This window comes from Bombus huntii, chromosome 11 (assembly GCF_024542735.1).
Source record: "Bombus huntii isolate Logan2020A chromosome 11, iyBomHunt1.1, whole genome shotgun sequence".
NCBI lineage: Eukaryota > Metazoa > Arthropoda > Insecta > Hymenoptera > Apidae > Bombus > Bombus huntii.
This window is the reverse complement of record NC_066248.1, coordinates 2,060,474-2,081,484: the sequence shown is the minus strand read 5'-3', so window position 1 is coordinate 2,081,484 and position 21,011 is coordinate 2,060,474. Positions and strand designations below refer to the sequence as shown.

Genomic DNA, 21,011 nt, shown 5'->3' with positions numbered 1-21,011 from the left:
CTGTATCAATAACGAGACTATAGCCATCGACTTTCAGATATAACGTTGTATTTTTATCGAGTTTTTACGTACAAAAATCGTTCGCTTAAAATTTAAGCTAACACGAGACGGATTGTATACAGATCGAAAAAGTGTATAGTATGAAAAAGTGAGAAGTATGGAGGAATTATTAACCTTTTACATCACGAATATAAAGATTAACGTTAATGGAATTAAATGTTACAAAGTGCAGTCTGAAGGATTCTTTCAGGTTGAACGCGGAATAGATAATTTATTTTAACATGGAAAAAGAAAAATAAATTCTTAATAAATATTCCATTTAAATTTCAGACGGTTGTTTCTTTTCGATTCTATACAATCAAACAGCGGTTATACCATGCTTTTATTACATACTTCGACACGTTTTTTAATACATACGGTCAAGTATAAATTAAACGATGTCAGACGAATTTTCAAGACACCACTGATCATAATCGATGAGAAGACGGTTCACAAGGTCCTGAAGACACCGTATAGTTTTAATTGAACGTGACATCTTTGTTGGCAGACACAGTTAGAGAATGTCCATCATCATTAAGAAGTTGGAGCTTATCCAAATCTGTCACCGATGCACATTAAATCTCTTGTTGATTACCTGCACCCAAGTGCAGCACGAACTGACACGCCATTTTCACAGGCCGTGTGATGTTTAAAATAGCGTTGCAGAAGCTGATAAAATAAAACGCCGCATATTTATCAATTGCGTGCGCTAACATTCGCGAGAAAAATAAATCGAATAAATGGTAAATTGCCCATACGAATAATATAAACGAAAAACGATTTATAGACTTTTCACGAAAAATCCATTTGAAAAGCATTAAAGAGAGCATAAATATTTTGAACGTATAAAATGCAATCAAAATACGTCCAGGATGACCTGGTAAATGAATTACAAATGTCGAATCAAAGATAATAGAATATCATTATATAATATTATAATATTGTAACTGTAATTATCATGAAATTATGCAATCTATAATATCTCTATCGTGGTGTCATATTAATAGAGGTTATATTAATAACAGATCATTGAATTATAAATACATTTCATTTGTGGACTGCGGATTTTTATGTAATTCACATTTTCGCGAATATAATTCAATAATACGAAATTACGTCAGATCAAAATTATCGACGTTTTAAGAGTAACAACTAAAATAAAATCAAAATAAATTCAAAATGTTTACAGCATTGATCGGGGATCGACATAATTGCGACGTGACATGCTAGTTAAAAATATATCGTACGTTCCAAACGGTTTATTCATGAACTATTTCCATTCTATATCGTAAACGAATGAAATCCAGGTTTTCTTAGAAACACACGTGTTCCCGTAGTTGTACATTAATTTATTACTAACGTATCTGAAGCGGCATAGAAACCACACACATTCTTTTCTGCGAACGTTTTTTGCGCGAAATTTACCAATACCGAAACTCACGATCAAAACCACATTCTTCGCGTATTTAACTAATCGACGTCCTAGTAGGCAATATCCCTTGCAAATTAACTTACTATCGACTCCTTAAACGGAGACTGTAACCGTGTGAATAAAATATATTGCATCGATAAAGCAAAGTGGGATATGTTATTTTGTTACAGAAGATACAGTATAGAACATACTATAGAAAAGAAATTATAAAAGTTATTATACAGGGACTACAAGTTCCCTTCCCTAGAGAAAAACGAGTGTCTCTTTTTGTGTTCTTAAGTTAAAATAATTGTACGTTATTCTTTAATGACTGTTTTTAAGACAAAAATAAGGGAATATTAAGATAAGGGGAATATTGTGTATTATTTAAAAAGAATATTAAAGATAAGAAAATTATCCATTTATGGCTTTAAATAAATCTTACTACTGAATTCTTATTACTACTGAAGTGATCGCGTAATATTACGAGTACAACTAGACATCGTAGACAGTAAAAACACTTGACTGTGACACTTTATCATTGGAAATACGAAAGGAATGCGAATATCATTGAAAAACGAAGATATGCATAAAAGTTGATATTGATTTAGATGGCAGTTGCCTTCGATAATAAAAATGCGGTAAATTGATTTTACATCAAGATTGTGCAGCAATCGTAACTGAATATCGACAATTAAATCAGTGACTTTTATGCGATTTTCCAGATTATGAAAAATTTTACATAATTGATTGCAGTTTATTATGCGTCGAGGATGAATAATTGTATGACATCGTGCTAATTATTCAAATCACTTTTGCACTCAGATTTCTCATTACTTCGTTCAACCAAACGACGCTCGCTGTATTCAGAAGTGCTTTAATGATTTTTCCTTTTCATGAAACTGTTTAATAAAACGGATAGATGGAAGAGAAATTTTTCAGTCCATTGAGATTACACCGAGTTGACATCTCGGTGACACATTGTGAAATTAATAGAAAAATATATAAATCCTATTATCATGTGTCATGAACGTCGCTAAAACTTTTCAACGGTTGACGTTATGTAATTTTCTTAAATTACATTTCAGTATCCCGTAGGTAGATACGATTCGGTAATTGGATAATGGCAGAGCGGAAAACGCGCTTCTGACGTCCTGCGCGCCTACGAACATATGTTTAAGGGAATCTTGCTCCTTTCGTAGACTCTTATTTGTGAGTCAGTTGCACGTAGGCATTAACCCTGTAATTATCGTTGCACCGATCATCGCGAAGAAATGATGGTGTTTAACTCTGCTCATTGGTATCTTTCCGCGTAAAAATAAATTGAAAATTCGTATAATACTCAACAAATGAGAAAAATAGAAAATTTCTGGAGGTGTGAATTTTTGTCAATTATACAGTACAAGATTACGAAATAAAAATTATAGAATATTTGATTAACATCCACGATTATATTGAATTATATTAGATTTCGAAATCATTTTAAGTTTATCCATTTACACTTTTACTCTAGCTGTAATAATTTCCAAGATATTTACTCAAATATTTTTACAACCCTTAAATTACACTGGAGGATAATTTTCACCTCTACGCTGTGCGAGACTATCGATGAAAGTCAATATTCATTGAATATTTTTTTTTACACTAGTCATATACCAAAATATTCTCAAAATCGATAACTACAATCCAGCAATATTCTCTTGAAAGTTAATAAAATATATCATCGATCTCTTATTGAAAACCTCTGTATCACCGGATTCCTATCGTTCTTTGGCATAAGGTTGCGCGAAATTAGGATCCAGGGTGCTGCTATTATTTTAATTGCATCGACATGAAACGGGTATCGACGAGTATCAAGCGTGTGGCCGTGCTTCAGAGACACCACTGCCGTTGGTGAAAGATAATTACAGCTTCGAGCTGGCAGTATGTATGGATAAAGGATACCGGGGCCTGGGTATGAACAGAGCACAAGGTACTAGTTAGATTAATTTATCTAAATGAGGAGATCGTGTTATCATCGAACTATTCGGCCACGCTGCGCTGGACGCCTACGCGATTTCAGCTTCGAGACGTGGCCTGCAGCTCATGATTCATCTGATGCCATTAACCAGAAACGTTATTATAAAATGCAGCGAAGATCGTTCATGGATTCATGGATGTTTACGCGAAAGGAAGATTCCACGATAGCGCGCAACTAATTTAAATTCATCGAACACACTGAATTCGGTTCGCGCCGAGAAATTCGTGGAAATATCACCTTCGATATTTGCTGGCTAAGAGCGTTCGTATTAATTAAATGCAAAAGGGATTCTTTATATAACGTTTCACATTTCAGAAATATGAACGTGAAAATTTCTCTCCTACAACTCACGTAATATTCGGATAAAGTATCAGATAACATTCTTAAAGATCGACAAAATAAATTTCTTCCAGATATTTGAATGTTTATTCTGTAAATTATTATATTTATATCGATTAAGGTCTTTATGGACCACTCTGTTTCTTGAGAATTGTAGATTGATCATCCGCTTATATAATGAAACTAAGGAATCGACAAAAGCGTTTGGTCAATCCCGCTTCCGAGAGACTCATTCATCGAAGTATTATCATTTAATAAGAAATAAACGATTTCAAGATATCGGTACCAAGCCATAATACCTCGAAGATAAGCAAAGTCTGTTCTCGCCGTGGACTATTATGCTATTTATAATTCTGCAAAACTGCTTCGTAATAATCCATTTAAAAAAAAAATAGTATAGTAAAATCGTAACGAATAATCATTAGGAAAATATTCGGTCGCGGTATTATTATCATTGGAAAACCGATAACCGCAATACGCAATCCCGTTAGCTATCACGAAAAGAGACGTAATGGCGATCTAGATTCATTTAGATTACATTGTATGCAGCTCATATTAAATATGAAAACATAACCGCAGCAGCGATAAGATATCCATTAGCAATTATACATACGAATCGATTAGCTTATTAAAGCGAAACGGCTGATAAGTCAAGTGTTTGCACGAGAGTAGCTTGAGTGGAAGCAGCCTGATTCACTTCCCTCTCGAGTATCTATGTATCTGAAAACGCTATCGTATCCCTTTGAGTACTTTTCTTGGTTGCAAGTTGAAAAATATCAGGCAATGTAACCGGGGCGATGGAAAATTCAAAAATGACGAAAAACAGTAGCATTCTTTACATTACGTTGATAAGACAGCTCCTTGATTCTTGTCCTTTCAAAGCAAAGAAACCAATTTTTATCTCAACTTCCTACTTGATTAACCTACGATATGATATTTATATCGTTAGATTTAGCTGTCCTTCACTTTTCGAAAAACGTTCCCAACGTTAAAATAAAATTGTCCAAATACTTTCTAGAGAACTTATGTCAATGAGAAAGCTTAATAATTCCTATCGTTTCGATAGATTATTCTTTGGGACATGCGAGCACTTTCAATATACATATAACGGTCCTCTAACCGTGAAAGTTCTATGGATAAATATTTCGTGAGAACATCGGCCATTCATGGGATTACGTATCACTGAGACTATGCGTGACTCAAGCGAATGGAAACAATGAATTTAAAGTAGTCGATCGTTCCGTCATTCGAATTTGTATTTGACAAATTATGCTTATCCATGAATGGATGAGTCAATCACAATTTCACGAGGATGACTCACAATCGTAATACGATAATACCAATAGAATTGTCAATCAAAAAAAAGAAAGATCTCATGTTAATGTACTTTCGAAACTGACCTGGAAACTCATGAAGTAACCAATGAATTTTACCCTTCACACTTAAAATCCGTATATACCTATTCAGATCAATAAAATAATTTCAACAGAATATTTAGATTCAATTTCAGTAACATAATTTCAGTATAATTACGTTGGGCCGATGAAATAGCCGAAGTTTTGCTTCGAATTTATGTCTTGCAATTATCTCTACGATTTAGTCGCACGCGTTTTAATGAACTGAATAAGTTTTTGTAGCCATCGTTTCACTTTGTCCTCGTTCTAATTACAAATTCTAATCTTTTATGCATGAATTTGTACATTCCATATTTTAATATAAATAGTATTCAAATTGTATTTCAAGCGTATTTAATCGGCTATTAATTAAAATTTCGTTCGCATAAATGAAGTTCAGGTAGGTAAATGGAGTTCGACCCTATCTTATAAATATTAATATTAAACAGAAGCAAAAATTTCTGAATAAAAGTGTAACAATTTCTTTCAGTTTCTATCCTTGTTATATAATCTTTTTTACGCTGGTCCACCCTCAAATTTTCCAATAATCGATATTCCGATAATCCATTCTAATAAACGAGGGCCTACAGGTTTTAAAAAGTGGCATATTTTCCTGCATTTTATATTAGAAAAGTTCACTCGTTTTTAGCATTATGACGGACTACTTTGCAAGAAAAAATTGTTCAGTCTTTTCTTCGAATCCAATTTCGCGGTTTGCCGCCAACCACGAATATATCGCGCGTAACTAAATTTCAGCGCAGTCGTACGAAATTAATGCGACACGCTCGCAGCTCGCTACCGGCTCGCCAAAAATTTATATGTCCTCATAATTTTTTCAAAACGCAATAGAAGCTCCAGTCACCGAGACAACGTTGCATTCTTTAATTCGTGAAATTCCCTGTATTTCGTGTACGCTGAACTAACTCTCTAACTCGGAATATTACTTCGCTGAAGAAATGTCGTACGAACAAAATGGCCATAAACAAGATTATTTTTAAGTTATTGAATGAAGTTCTGGCTTATCTAATTTATCAAGATTAAAAATATCGTTCTTGGTTTAACATTTTAAAAATATCGAAGAAGTAAGTTTCTATTTCTCTATAAATTTGACGAAGATAAATTTCATACAAATATAAATAATTTAACCATAAATTTATACACAGATTAAAACCCACTATAGTACGTCGCTCTAATTCATGTAATTTCAATTTAAGTCAATTTATGCAAAAACAATTTTACGACACGACCGTTTAAATCCAATTACCAACACTGTAACTCATAAAATTAAGTATTAATTAAACGTTCACAGTCGGTCGTTAAAATACGTATTTTAATAAAACAATGATTAAATAAAATGTCTCATTAAATATTCCATTGAGTATCAAACCACTTACTTTAGAAAAGAACTTAAAATTACGACACAGCATCATTTGAACTATCCGATTGCTTCCGTCCTCACCTGACTATGTTAACGATTAAATTACATCAGTATTTACAGATACTGATGAAAATTTGCAATGTTTCCAACGGAACGTCTTTAACCGGCGTGATACGATCAGATCGATATTTTTCCTTCTTCTTTTTTTTTTTTTTTTCGATCGAGAAATCAACATTGTTCCGATAATTTCATTCGACGTCAAGAAACCTTGGCTGATTACACTTATTAGAACGAAGTCACTCGTTACGTGAACGAGAACTAACATCGTAGCAACAGGAACATCGTAATTTAAAGCGAAGATTAAATTACCAGACGATCGTGGACGAAAAGGCAGGTTACACGAGTTATAAGGTTTGCAGGGTCACACAGCCGAACCATCGAATCGCCATAAATTCTTCCGTTCTTCCGGCATTGCATTGGTATAATAACATACAGTACAGTGTATATAGCGTAGAAAGAGCATTCCGCTATTCGAACGAGATTAAATTCTCTCGATTTATGCTTAAATAAAATAGAGTATTGCAATGGTGACGATATAAATTCCTGCTTGCAATCGTTGAGCTTAGGAAAGATAAAGATGGTGGTAAAGTATGGAAGAATGACGCGAAGGTCTTGCATGAAATAAATTGAAATTACGTCTTGTGCGTTCGTTCGGTCAGGAAATATATTTTTAGCGATAATGCTCGCTACTTTTGAGCGCTATGTATAGCGTAGTACAGTGTGACAGGAACATGAGTTCTAAACCTGCATTAAAAACGTGTGTACATATTATCGTATTATTTATGTCATTCTATCCACTTTGAACATTTTAGTTTGCAACGCGAGTAATTTTCTGATGCGATTATAAAAAATTCCAAGAGCACAGAATGAAAGAGGAATAAATGAAACGAGCATTTACATTTTACTGAAAATTGAAATTACATCTGCTTCCATGAATGTAATTTTCCTCTCAAATATCTTATGAAATTTACAAGGCATTCGTAAATAAATTGTTTGCTTAAAATTTGGGCATCTCTTACTGTCTCTAGAAATTAACTTTAGAACAAACCAGTTAAAGTTATTACGTTAGGGCAAATGTAATTTCTTTCCTACGCGTTTGACGAAATTGTTTTTAAAGAATTAAAATGGAATAATCTCAACATTTTAACAAGAAATGCATTATCATATCGTATAGTAAAATATTTACATTTTAATATTATTGAATATATTTACACCTAAATGTCAATTTTAACACTGCGTATTATGAATATTTTGATCACGGAATATTTGTGAATATTGATGTTTACGATATAATGTAAACTTATAAAATCTACCACCTAATTGCAACAACATTCTATATTTCATGCGAGCAGTTTTACGATAAAAACTTGATTCTAATTAATTAGTGTGTAAATGCTATAATAAATACAATGTTATTTAAATACTTTTTATAGCCGTATTCTTCGATATCTCCACAACGAACATCAAACTTCATAAAACGCTAAAATCCCGATACTCTAGGAACAAAGTTGCAAAAAAGCCTGTCTAATGAAACTTTCTATCCTAAGACCACAGACTCAACATCCACGTATAATACGAGCTACGTTCATCCAATGATTTAACATCACAATTAAACGTTCTATTCGCCCACGACCCACGCTTTGTGTCAGGAAAATGATTGTTTTCTCGCAAGAAATGAGTTTCTGCGCCTTCGTCACGGGTACAGACACCGTGGATTTCCGTCACGTTCAACCGGAAATGACACTGCTAACTCGAAAGGACACCTTTCTTCGTCGGAACCAGTTAACCTCGTGTCGATCTTCCGCTTGACACCTGCGCGTCTAGTTAACATTTTTCCTCGGTTCTCGTTAATTCGCGAACAAATTCCGCAGCGGTTGTTCACTTTGCTCGAAGAACATACGATGCGGTAAATTATTGATACTCGAATTCCAGTTTCAGTTGCGCTACTATGTTAGCTGGCAACGAGAACGTTCCGCGACATGCGTTCCTTTCGTGGAAAACGACCCAGAGATCGATCGTATAGGCGAAGAAGAACGTATCCGTTCAGGTATCCGGTCGGGATCGTCGCTAGATCGAGTTGCTGTCTCCCCCTTCGTCTACAGTCTACGACCTACGACTAAGACTACCGGTTCTCCTCCTCTCTTTCCCAGACGAAACCACGCTTCCTCTACGCTCGTTCACCGACGATTAACCCCAGCACGCTTTTCCTTCTCACGAATTGTTTTACAACGTGTGCAACCGTGCACGATCAGCGGGTTGACTCTTAGATGTATAAAATGGTCGGATAATGGATCTGGCAGAAAATACAGCAATCACTTTTTTCACAAGGAAATACTTGTTATCAACAGGCATTTTGTTCGGACAACAGAATATTCGAATAGTGGAAAAATAAGTAATATATATATGTACATATGTATAGAATGCATAAAAGTTTAATAGATTTGTTGACAAAATATCTTATAATATGCAGCGATCACTTGAGTAATAACGAGATTACGATCAAGTACGTAATTAAAGGGCAGCAACGGAAATTTGTTATGAAAATTTGACAGCCAAACTGCATACAGAATAATTTTCGACAGGATACAACAACGCATTGTATTGCAACGACTTCAAGCTGAAACCGAGTTACAAGTTGCCAAGCCACGAATTTGAAACGCTAATTCCCCTCCATGGTACGTAGCAATCCAGAATGCAAGTATTCCATTAGTTATTAATTCTAGATAATTCTGAGAAACTGCATTGTCCCGTAGAATATGAAATAATCGTGAAATATCAACCAATTTTTAACCTAAAATATAGTGCAAAATCTACTGTAAAGTGTAAACTACCACTATTTTTTAAATTCTACGATTTCCATGCACCAATGTTATCGTGGTTTTGAGATGCATTCGAAACAGAAATTTATATCGTACAACAGCAATAATTATAAATATAAAAGATATATAATATGACGTTTCAAAACCGAGTATGCAACCGAGTTGATAAATCCAAACGAGTAGGAGAGAATAAATTGGAGAATATACATATTCGAGCCGAGTCTTCGTATATCTAATTTGTCCAACGATACGTTCAATCGTATTTCATTCACTTATCTGCCTTGCAATGTTCAAATAAAAAGTCGATGAAAACATTCTCGAATCTGTTAAATACACAAAACAGATAAAAGAGACGAAATCAAACAATTCGCATCAACCAAGTCTAAATAATTGAAATAACCGGATTCAGTTAGAAGTTGCGAAAAATTCAAGTCGAAGCAAAGCTGGTTTCCTCGAAAACTTTCGAGACTCGACGAAACTCAAAGATTTATCGCGTTCTTCGAGGCGTTCAACGTACGGGACGATCAGAGGAAACTTCGAGGGAACGTTATTAAAAAGCGGCGGAACTGGTTTGAAAAAGCGGCAAAAAAAACAGTAAAAGGATTTTCGTCCGCGAGATGCCTCGTTTATCTGCGATCACGCGGAACAACGTCGATATCTCGCGGAGATGATAAAAAGTGAGTAAAACCGCGCGATTTCACCGCTCGTTCGCTCTTGTCTGCCCTGAATTCGTCGGCGACCTCGGTCAGATCGCCCCGCACTGATTAAACACAGCGTGCCGAGGAACCAGCGAAAACAGCCAACGATGCAATATCCACGATGTAATGCAACATCTGAAATCTGAATAATCGAGGCGGCGCGCCGTCAAGAGAAAACTTGTATATTCTTCGCGTGTCTTATGAGTCATACAGGAAAGCACCCGTGGATTTATTCACGATTAACTGTGCGAAAGAGCCTGGGAGCTGTACACCGAGCAACTATATCGAGAGCACTTTGTAAAATTCCTTTCCGCAAAAATAACTGACGGCTACACGAAATTCCACTTTCTAAATAATTTGCTTGATGGGATTTCAATACGACATAACTAAAAACGAAACACACGATAGGTCTAAAAACGTAAGTCTCGCTTTCCTGTAAAAAATAGGTTTCACTTATTGCGTGCTTCTCTTCTAATCTTCAGAGTGACTGCTGCTTCAAAGAATTGAAAGAACGTGATTTTCTTTCTAGCATTTTCTTTCTAGTAATGAATTTTGTGGAGCGTGGAGCGTGGATTGGTCTTGTGGAGTTGAGTCTACTGATAAATATTTGAAAAATATTGCATATTTAGAAATGTTCAAAAATATGCAAACATATACCATTCGGCTATTTCTTGGATTTGCAATTCGAATAGGGCATCTCATTCCTGTTACGTATCTTTTTCCGAAAAAATTACTTTTGAACACGAAGCATAAAGCTTCTGTGCAGTCTATTCGGTGAATAGAAAATTATGAATCTCAAAAGCTTTGAAGCGAAGTGCGGAACTTTATGAAGATAACATAAAATCAGAGATATGATAAAAAGGATGGCAGAAAGGTAAATGATATTTTGTTCGACTATGGAGAAAAGGAAAATTCAAATTCACGTATTTTGTTGCATTCAACGCAGAAAAAGTGGGTTCGGATCGTGTTACATTATCTACTTGGAAACCTCGTTCCATTTTACATTATTAACCTAAATATTACGCGACCCCGTTTTCTCTGAATTGAATAACTCGGTAACACATCAGCATAAAACACGTGTAGATACTTGGCAAAAGGAAAAAATTAAGACGAATAATTTCATAGCTAATGATTAAAACATAAATGATATCGTTAATCAGTCAATTGCTTTGCATGTTTTTATGATACAAAATAGCGCAAATTTTCTTTATGCAATATGTACAATCGATAATGTAAATACGATTTTTAAATCAAGGTACTTTATAAATATTTACAAACCCGCGCTAGCGGTAAAAATACAGTTTCTCCCTTTTCCTTCTTTATTTTCTTTTTTTTTTTTTTTTTTTTTGTTACGTATATGTATATACAATGCGACAAGTTTTTAAAGCCCCATTCCCTTTTTTATTTGTAGTAAAAGTGTTTCATTCTAACTGTAGCTTGGCATAGAACATAACTATAACTTGGCAACAAAAATAAAAAGATATGAAAGGAAGATAAGAACAATTTAACGATATAAAATAGAACATAATGTATTTACATTTCTGAAATATTCAGTAAATGTTATAAAAGTTTCGAATTTTATATCGTCGTTCAAAAGGTTTATCGCGTCATCTTACAAACGAGATATAAACTATATCTAGTTTTACACACTTGTTCCACGTAAATTGCTTTCAAGTTATAATTTCTATAATGAGAGCTATGAACTTTAAAGTTATAATAATGCAGTAAGCTATCATCTTCGCCTAAAAACTATAATAATACCGTAATTAACGAACTCCCTAATGCTACGTACAAAAAGAAAATCAGTTGATTTTCCAAAACCAGTTGGTCAACTTCAGCTGGAAATTTTAGTAAATCAATACGCAATTAGTAAATAGTGAACTTTTTAATTGATTATATTCTTTCGTTATTTTAAATAATTACGAAATTAAATATCGAATAAACTTTTTCCTTCTAAGAAAAGATTTAATCGAATTAAGTTTAACTAAATGTAACTATAGCGAATATAGTTTTCATTTTCCCTTTCTTTCTTCTTCGCTCTAACAATCTTATAGAATCGCAGTTTTGTTTCAACATTGCAACATTGTTCCAATTACATCACCGAAATTTTCCATACAATTTTTAGAAACTAAAAAAATGGAACGAAAAGAGACAATACATACTTTTGCTCCATGTAACTCGTTTAACAAGTTTTTGGAAAAAACTGAAACAACCGCGATAACTAACTCAACATTACAATTCAGATTTTTGCATTTTTAATTTTATACTTTCTATCTATTATGAACTTTTAACAAGCATCAAACTAGAACAGAAATAACAACAATGAGTACATAAACTAAGGGAAAAACAAGAAAAAAACTAGACAATAGGCTTTTCGAAAATTACTTTCAACACCTGCATGCCAACAAATCTGTAATAAGTTTCGAACTATATTTGATCATAATGAAAAAAGCTTCTGAAGATTTCATGCTGTTTGATTTTCGTTTTTTTTTATAAACAAATTGAATTTCTTTAAAATAAATCTGCTTCTGAATTATTTGAAATAAATTCCATACAAAACTTCATAGAAAAAGACAAATTTCGTAATTTTTTAGTACATTTTTACTTTTCGACGATGCTTTAAATCAAAATGAATGGCGTCTCCCGATATCGAGCTGATGAAATTGCGTTAAGTCAATTACGACGGCGCCCTTTGTGCGTCATCGTGCCATTTACGAACGATTCAGTATGGCGAAATGGAGCGCGAAAGGTTTCTTTGAAAAAAAAAAAAAAAAAACTGAGAATTTCACGATTTCAACTCCGATGGCACAGGGTTTAGTTTTACAAAACGGCTTGATCGAGCGAGGTGATCGAACACGCAATGATTTTTGATGATTAAACGCGTCCGAAACGCCCTTTGAAACTCGAACACTTGAACGTTCCTTGGCTATGTATAGAGATCGCTTTGACATACTTGTTAAAAGCAATCCTTTTTCTCTCTCCATCCATCGAGAATAACGAGACGAACTCTTTTAACTTTGCTTCGACAACCAGGCTTCCTATGTTCGAAAAAAAAAAAAAAAAAAGAAAAAGAGGAAGAGAAGAAAAAATAAAAATCAACTAAGAGCTCGTTGAAAATCGTATCGTGGCTCCGAAGTCTCTTTCTTTTTCTCTCTCACTCGTCAAACGCTTTTCCCAAATAAATTCAGTTAAAACAGCTTCAGGATTTTCTATAAGCGGGTTTGTGGGGTAGAAAACGTTACACGTATGTACGTATATGGAAACGTTCAGCAGACCAATTCGCTCTGTTCCAACCAAATCGATATTATACCATCGTAACAAAGATATTTATTACAAATGCTTGTCGTATACGCTTTTGATGATCGCCAGCTTGCTGCATCGCAAATATACAAATGAATTTTACTCATGCTTAAATCATGATGCAGCATGCTTCTAACATACGAGTTTTCGCTAAAAGTATTTAATGTGGAAATCCTGTTGACAAATGTTTTTATCATATTATTCGACTGCTTTCTCGTTTTTTCTCTCTTTTTTTTTTTTAATTGAACGTGAGAACACAGCGCAACATATTATCAGAAATATAATCGAAGCCCGGACTACAAATATGTCATACAATCATCGTGAAAGTTCAAAATTTGAAATAAAAACGTTGTACGCAGAAGTACGATGATTTGTTACGCTTTAAGGTACAGAATGCAATGCAACGTTCGTTCTATTCCAGCGGGAAATAGAATTTAATTTCCATACGAAGCGAACTTAAATAAAGCGCAACAAAATGAAGCTACGTATCAATGTACATGCTTATTTCTCCGAACAAACATAGACTAAACTTAAGGGTATAAACCCACTTCGAAAATATCATGACTGCAAGGAATGGCTACGTGCCAATTGGACGTTTATTTGATAGCTGCATCTGTTCGATGTTCGAATTGATATCAAGGGAATCCGGAACGTCGTCGAAACCGTTACTCTTCCGTGCTCGGGAAAACGCTTTCAGACAACCTGTTCCAGAAATTACGAGGACAATTCCTCCGTTAACGAAGTCATTGCGGAAATTTACTCTTTCCAAAGAGTAATCTATCACCGGATTTTATCTCGTAACGAGACTGGTCGTCCAACACTAGCGAACTATTCTCGACAAGATTCTGTATCGAATTTGTTTTCTAGTTATTATACATTGCATTTGATCGTGATATGTATATATGTTATACGTTCTTTTTTTTTTCTTTTTATCATTTTTGCTTTTCATCTGTACCGATACACGTATTACCTTTGCCCTGAAGAAACCATTTGTGCCTAAATGCTGCTTAGACTTCTTTTCCACATAATCTTTATTTCACAAGATTTTTTAGAGAAAAGAAACGTTTTAATACATCGATGTTACTGCTGTTGTTAGCCCTGTAACAATTAAAGTTGTTCCACGCGAAACATACTCGAAGTACCAAAACCGAAAGACACAGTTCCGATAATATTTCACAGACGTTGTTCTACTTTCTTCGCGACGTTCGAACATACGTAGCTTGTCAGCTTAGCTAGCAGTGAAAAATAGCGTAGTACTAAATAAAACCGACGTTACACCTACTGCATTCATAAATCACGTAGCCTGTACAATGTAACAAAAAACTGGTCAAACGAAATACAAATCAAGTCTTTCGTAGTCATTTACAGACAAACGCGCGAGCGAGAAACACGCCCGCTGCAATATATTTAGATATATATATATATATATATATCGTTTACAAACGATAACATTAGTATCAAATGAAATTATATCGAACAGAGTCATCCTATTTGCCTCTGAAGCGTCGATTTCTTCACGCTTCAAGAACTACGGAGTGGCAGATCGTGATGCGTCTAATTCGACGAACAATTGCAGTTCGGGAAAGCGAAACGTGCTCGTTATTCCGCGAGAACAGAAAGATAAACAAAGATAGAGACCAATAAATCATTGGTATCGAAAGAAACATCGTGGATCTGTCACTGGCTATTGTAATTCCAGTAATTAAGAGAAAATTAAAGGCTGTTAAGTCGCAGAGCTGCAATAAGACACGGAGAATGAGAAACGAATCGACAGACGCAGTGCACCGAGAGAACGAGCAAAACGTCGCATCGGAGCGAAAATGAAGTGAGATGAAACGAAGTAATTAAGATAAAATCGGTCAGGCGAGTCGGATACGTGCACCAAGGATAGGACGAGAGTATAATAAAGGTACGTCGGGTACGTGACAGTAAATACGAATTAACCCTGCGTCTCCTTCCTTCTACTGGATGGTTTCCAGAGTTAGAAACGAAAAACGGCGCGAACAAGTATTTCAGCAGAATGCAAACGATGATTAACAACTGCGAGAGCCACCAACGTTTCAGGAATCTTTAAAATGTTCCACAAGCTGAATTTTTTACATAAATTACTACTGTTACCGAATTATTCATCACGTTCATTATTACAATCAACTATTACTTAATACGTTCAAATAAATGAAATTCCACGGAATTTTAAATGTTAATCGTTAATTATATCAACCAAACAGTTCGTACGTAATTTATGGACAAAGTAGTTGAATGAATAAAGTAAACGGAGCGTAATTTATAGTTGACAATTGTAGAATATTACGGTAATATCGAGCGTACATCACATGCTTCATTACACATAAATGGAATGAAAGGTAGCTTAATTACAATTGCAGCGAAATGTTTGAAATTCTTAAGTACTTTAAATTTAAACGACTGGAATTTGATATTTAACTGCACGGAATTTTAATAAGCCAAACGATCAAAACGATTCATATGCTGCTAATCGTAATTACGAAATATTAATAGAGTTTCCTAAATATCTTGTATCTAACTGATGATTTAATTTCAACAAACGCATCACCGATGTTCGCGCAAAAATATAAAATATCTCGATCGACTAAAATATTTCAAACGTATAATAAGTTACGATATAAATATTCCGAACAACAATGAAGGTTTTGTAAAAGAATAGAAATATGATATACGATGTTCTACGATAATTCTATAACAAGAAGTACAAATTTTCTATTATCATTTCCTTTTTCCAAATATGTGTACAATGTTCTTTTAACTATCATTCAGAGAAGAATGGTTGTCAAGATCGGGTCATTATTCTATCTTCTTTACCATACAAACACTCGTCACAGAAAGGCCATATGTTTTCAATTCTTTCCGCACGTAGATATTCTTAACGTATTTTTGTTAATGCAAAAAGCCGACAACTTGCCGCAAGTAGTTAAATTCAAGGACGAGAAAATAACGATAAAGATAATGATATTTGCTCAGCTGTTGCCAACCGCGAGGCACGAAAAAGCTGTTTACCGGAAAGTCCACATTCTGCACATTTTCTTTCACGGAAATTGCGAATTCACAACGTACTTCTCAACGAGGAACGATTACTATCGTGTACATTGACGAAATTAACACGCTGGTCTTTTAAGCACGTGTAATCGTCGAGACAACATATAGAAACGCGCGAAAAATATTATAATCGTTGCTTTATGCTCGTTTAAAAATCATACACTCGTGTCCCATCAGTATCCAGAGATAAGATGCATACCAAATAACTGTACACATAGATGCTAAGTAAAAGCTGGCACGTAGCTAGCGAATTGATCGTCCTCTTTCGAGCATCATTCATTGTATTCTTAATTACCAGTTGCCATAAACTGCGACCTTGAATGTCTAGTCATCATCGTAAATGAATCAGTTACCATAAATGTTTTCTCGTTTGTCGGTAGTTTTGTTGGCAGAAAAAAGAAGAAAAAAGATCAAATAGCATCGCGATGAAGGAATTTTGTGGGCATGTATTAAAAATACGGGATTGGCAGACCTTTAAATTTAAGAGGATTAAAATCTGTAGAACTGTGGAATTCAGTCGAAGCTTAATTCGCGTTAAAATGTTCCTTTTGTAATCTTTTTTAAAGATAGATTAAAATTACGAACTTGCTCAAACATTTTGCGAACGCGATTTCTCTCACTGCAGTTGCGTAGATGAAACGGAAGGTAAAGAACAAAATGAATAACGAGTCCTCGTGAAAGCGGGAGTTAAGCGAGTCATGATTTACATCTTTTTATATTTGTCTTGTGTAATCGTTTCCTTTAAACAGCTAATTAAAAACGCGTGTTTCTCGTGACAACGGTTTCCATTCTTACTTATTCCTTCTATTTCATTCATTCATTGTGATACCAATATCAATATTGGTACTAAAAATATTTTACATCGCTCTAAATGAATTCGGTAATTAAGATAATACTTCTTCCACGTGTTTCAGAATATTTTATTCGTTTATCTCATCAGCGTTAGAATCACATTGCGTTTATTTAAAAAAAAAAAAACAGTGAAAATAGTTACTGCACAAAACGCGAACAAAGTTTACACTTCCTTCATTTATTTTTCACGTTCGCTGACGTATACTCGTAAAAATAAACACCGCCTTTATTTTCAACAGAACAACGATCAGTTGAAACCCTACCTTATTTTGCAATTCAGAAGATCAATAGCCGCCCCGTATTCAGAACTTAAACACGTATTCCAATTTTCTGGAAGCTAGTCTTCTCTTATTCCAACCTACGTAACAACCACTTTCGTAAAACTGATTAAACTCGCAAGTTTCTCGTGATACCGAGCTACTGGTCCCGTAGCCCTTATTCCCTTTATTCATTTTATACTTCCTTCATCCTCCGTCCCAATATTTTCGGATTCGGAAAGATCGAGAGACTTCGAGGAATAGTAAAATGTAAACGTTTTCTGGGAGATGCTTAACTCTTTAATCGCCAACGTTGCGTAAAGATAATAACGCGGTTGCAATATTTTTCAGTCAATTCATCGAATTTCGTTTCTGTGACTACGATAAAAAATCTCCAAGGATTCGTTTCATATCTGTTTCTATCGTCGATCATTACGTTTCGTGGAAAATATTTGGTTTATTATAAACGAGGAATAAATTTCGAGAACGATGGTGTTCGAAAAATATGAAAGCTGCTGTTTTATTCAGCCGAAAAGTTGGTTGAAAGCATGCCAAGAAGTTACCAAACTATCGCTAATGGAGAAGAGATTGAACCTACTATGAAAATGATATTAGCTTTTTTTATACGTATATACTTCAGAACTACATGTTTTACACGATGAATTAATTTTCGTAGAGAGATATTACATCAACGATATTACAAATACAATCAACTTGTATAATCGTCTGAAATTGATTTACTATTTACTCTTTAAATCGATTACTGTCAGACTGAATTCCGTTGGTATTTTATCTTATTTGGACATTTTCGGTGACTGATCTTGCTACTGATCTGCATTTGATATCTCGCTCGTTCTAATTTCTATCGATATAACAGAGATAATTACATAGTACAAATATTTATTTATTTATTTATTTACATAGTACAAATATTTCAGTAAGGTTGCAGTTTTATAAATAACTGGCATGCTTTAAACAGAAAAATTCTGGAAGATATTTGTAACGTATCATATTTGCTCTATTTTTTAATTTATAGAATTTTCGAATGTGGCTTCCAAACTACTCATATATTAAATTGCATTACTATCGAATAAATTTAAATGAAAGTATAAAATTCAGCAAAATCCAGTAGGTTCATAAACTCTTAATAACTAAAGAGAGCCAGAATTGTACAAAAAAATGTTCAATATTTCGGTTATAAAATGAAGTTCCCAAAGAAAATGATTATTTGAACGCATTGTAATTTAATGCACGAAACAAACTTTTGTTAGCTGGGATATAAGTATGTCACGTTTCAAATTGTATTCGCGAAGAGTCCTCGAATTTTTCACACGCTGCAGCATAAAAAAAGAAGAGAAAGGCAGGTACCACGCCTTTCAGACACGCAGTAGAAATGATCGGAACTCGTTCTCTCATTTTTCAGACGGAACAATACGCTAATTATAGATATGAATCTTCAAGGAAAAGCAACGTCTGTTCGACGGAAAACGTGTGACAAATTTTCGATGATACGTTTTAGCGGCGAGGTCTACGAGAGCTCGAAAGAAACTGTTCTTCATCCCAATTAGAGAAGGGTTCAGAAACATCGATACTTTGTCGGCTGTTACCGTTCAGTTCGTTTACTCCATGAGAATATTAATGACTCGACGATGGTATTCATACATGCACGGTATGTGATGTAATTTCTCTTTCGTATATACTTTCGTAAATAACTCGATAAATAAATGCAATCAATACGTCGATAGTAACAAATATATCAATGGGTTAAAAACAGATGAAAAATCTAAAGAACTAAAAAAGATGTGTATACGAATCGTTATTGCAAATACTGTAATGTAATTTTTATATATTTCGATTAAATTCATCCTTCCTAGTAGCAGAATATTTCTTCTTTCCGGATTTTATCACACGGGCTCTGAATCAGCGTAGGTCCGAGTCGTCGAACCGAAACTCGTAGCTGAAAAATCGCCAGAAACGACGACGCATTGGAATGCCCCTGTCCAGTGCAGATCGATCTCTTTTTAACCACGTCGCGCGTCGCTTCGAAAAAGGCAGTGCATCCCTTGACGAGTTCATTTGCATAAAAAAATAAGCACAACCATGATGTATCGTTTTGTTTTTCTCTTATTCCTTGTATGGTATATCGTATTATTAATATAATTCTATACAACGGCAGATTGCCGTGACGATATATTGCAGTGTTTGCGATTACTTACCGATAAAGAGAAATTTGACGCATAACTTTTTAAAAGATAATCATTTTTTAGCAGCCTGATAAAGAAATCGACTGAGATAAAAATGTCCGATCGCGACACTTGTTAGTGATATTTTAATGAAAATACTACAAGTATGCGACTTTATTTAAAAATTAAGAAGAATAATTAACTTTATCGATGTACAATTTAAATAGTTAATTTAAATATTAATTTTTCAAAATTTGTTTCTAGAAAATTGTCCAGGAAACTACGGATTAGATATAACAATTAAATTATAATTCAATTACATAAATTCAATTAACTATAATATTATAATATAATTGTCTCATTATATAAACACAATACAAATAAATCGTCGTACATACTAGTGACTTTATTATAAAAAAAGAAAAAGATCAGAAACAAAATATTCTGATGGAAGTAATTTTTCTTCCTCGTCTAAATCTTTTTACACGATCAGGAAAATGTCTAGCAAAGTCATAAATAATTCCCGATCCCTCGTATTCGTTTCTTTTCGACTAAAACTTTAAAGCACGATTCATTACGCGTATTCCCGAATGCGTTTACATATTGGATTTATTACAAGGAACCAACATTAAAGTTTTTTAATCCTTCAAATCCCAATTTATCACCCAAAAAACACCTAAACATATTTACTTTATGAGGGAAAAAGTGTTTGGAAAAATTGTGATAGCAACAGCGAAAAATCATTCTTTATCTGAACGAAACGTTATATATATTTATTTATTTATTAATATATATATATTAAGTATTATATTTAAGTATTATATTTATAGATTTGTAGATTTCTGATTTTAAGGGCAGTTTACTTAAAAAGATAAGCGGCACTGCTTTAATTAAACCACTGAATAGAAATAGACCAAAGAACTGAGATACTTATGAACGTTGCTGTAACTAGACCAAAATATCACACTCGCATTCAAGCCACAGATCTCATTCCCAAATCGTTCGAGGATAGATAAATCTCAATGGAATGGCAAAGGGAGAGAGGAGCGCGTGGTTCGATTTTTAAAGAGTCGAATACAGGAGAAGTTCCTTAAGTGTCGAATATCATTGCTATGGGGATAGAGGACCCGATGCGTTTGACGAACGAAACGAAACGAACGTACAACTAGCCAGGAGAGGAACCTGAAAA

The 21,011-nt window shown here is 34.2% G+C and overlaps 1 protein-coding gene and 1 long non-coding RNA gene across 5 annotated transcripts in view; one reads left to right on the top strand and one right to left on the bottom strand.

Moving 5' to 3' along the window:
• The window catches only part of LOC126870990 (HIV Tat-specific factor 1 homolog), a 58,626-nt gene that overhangs the window by 25,583 nt on the left and 12,032 nt on the right, over positions 1-21,011 (bottom strand). The gene's annotated exons all lie outside the window — the stretch shown is intronic.
• Positions 14,042-19,830, top strand: LOC126871009 (uncharacterized). Of its 3 annotated transcripts, none has more exons than XR_007691493.1 (3): positions 14,042-15,367; positions 19,063-19,308; positions 19,517-19,830. It is a non-coding gene; the product is annotated as an uncharacterized LOC126871009 (long non-coding RNA). The 3 variants fall into 3 exon arrangements; XR_007691494.1 differs by having other exon boundaries at positions 19,514-19,830; XR_007691492.1 differs by having other exon boundaries at positions 19,063-19,830.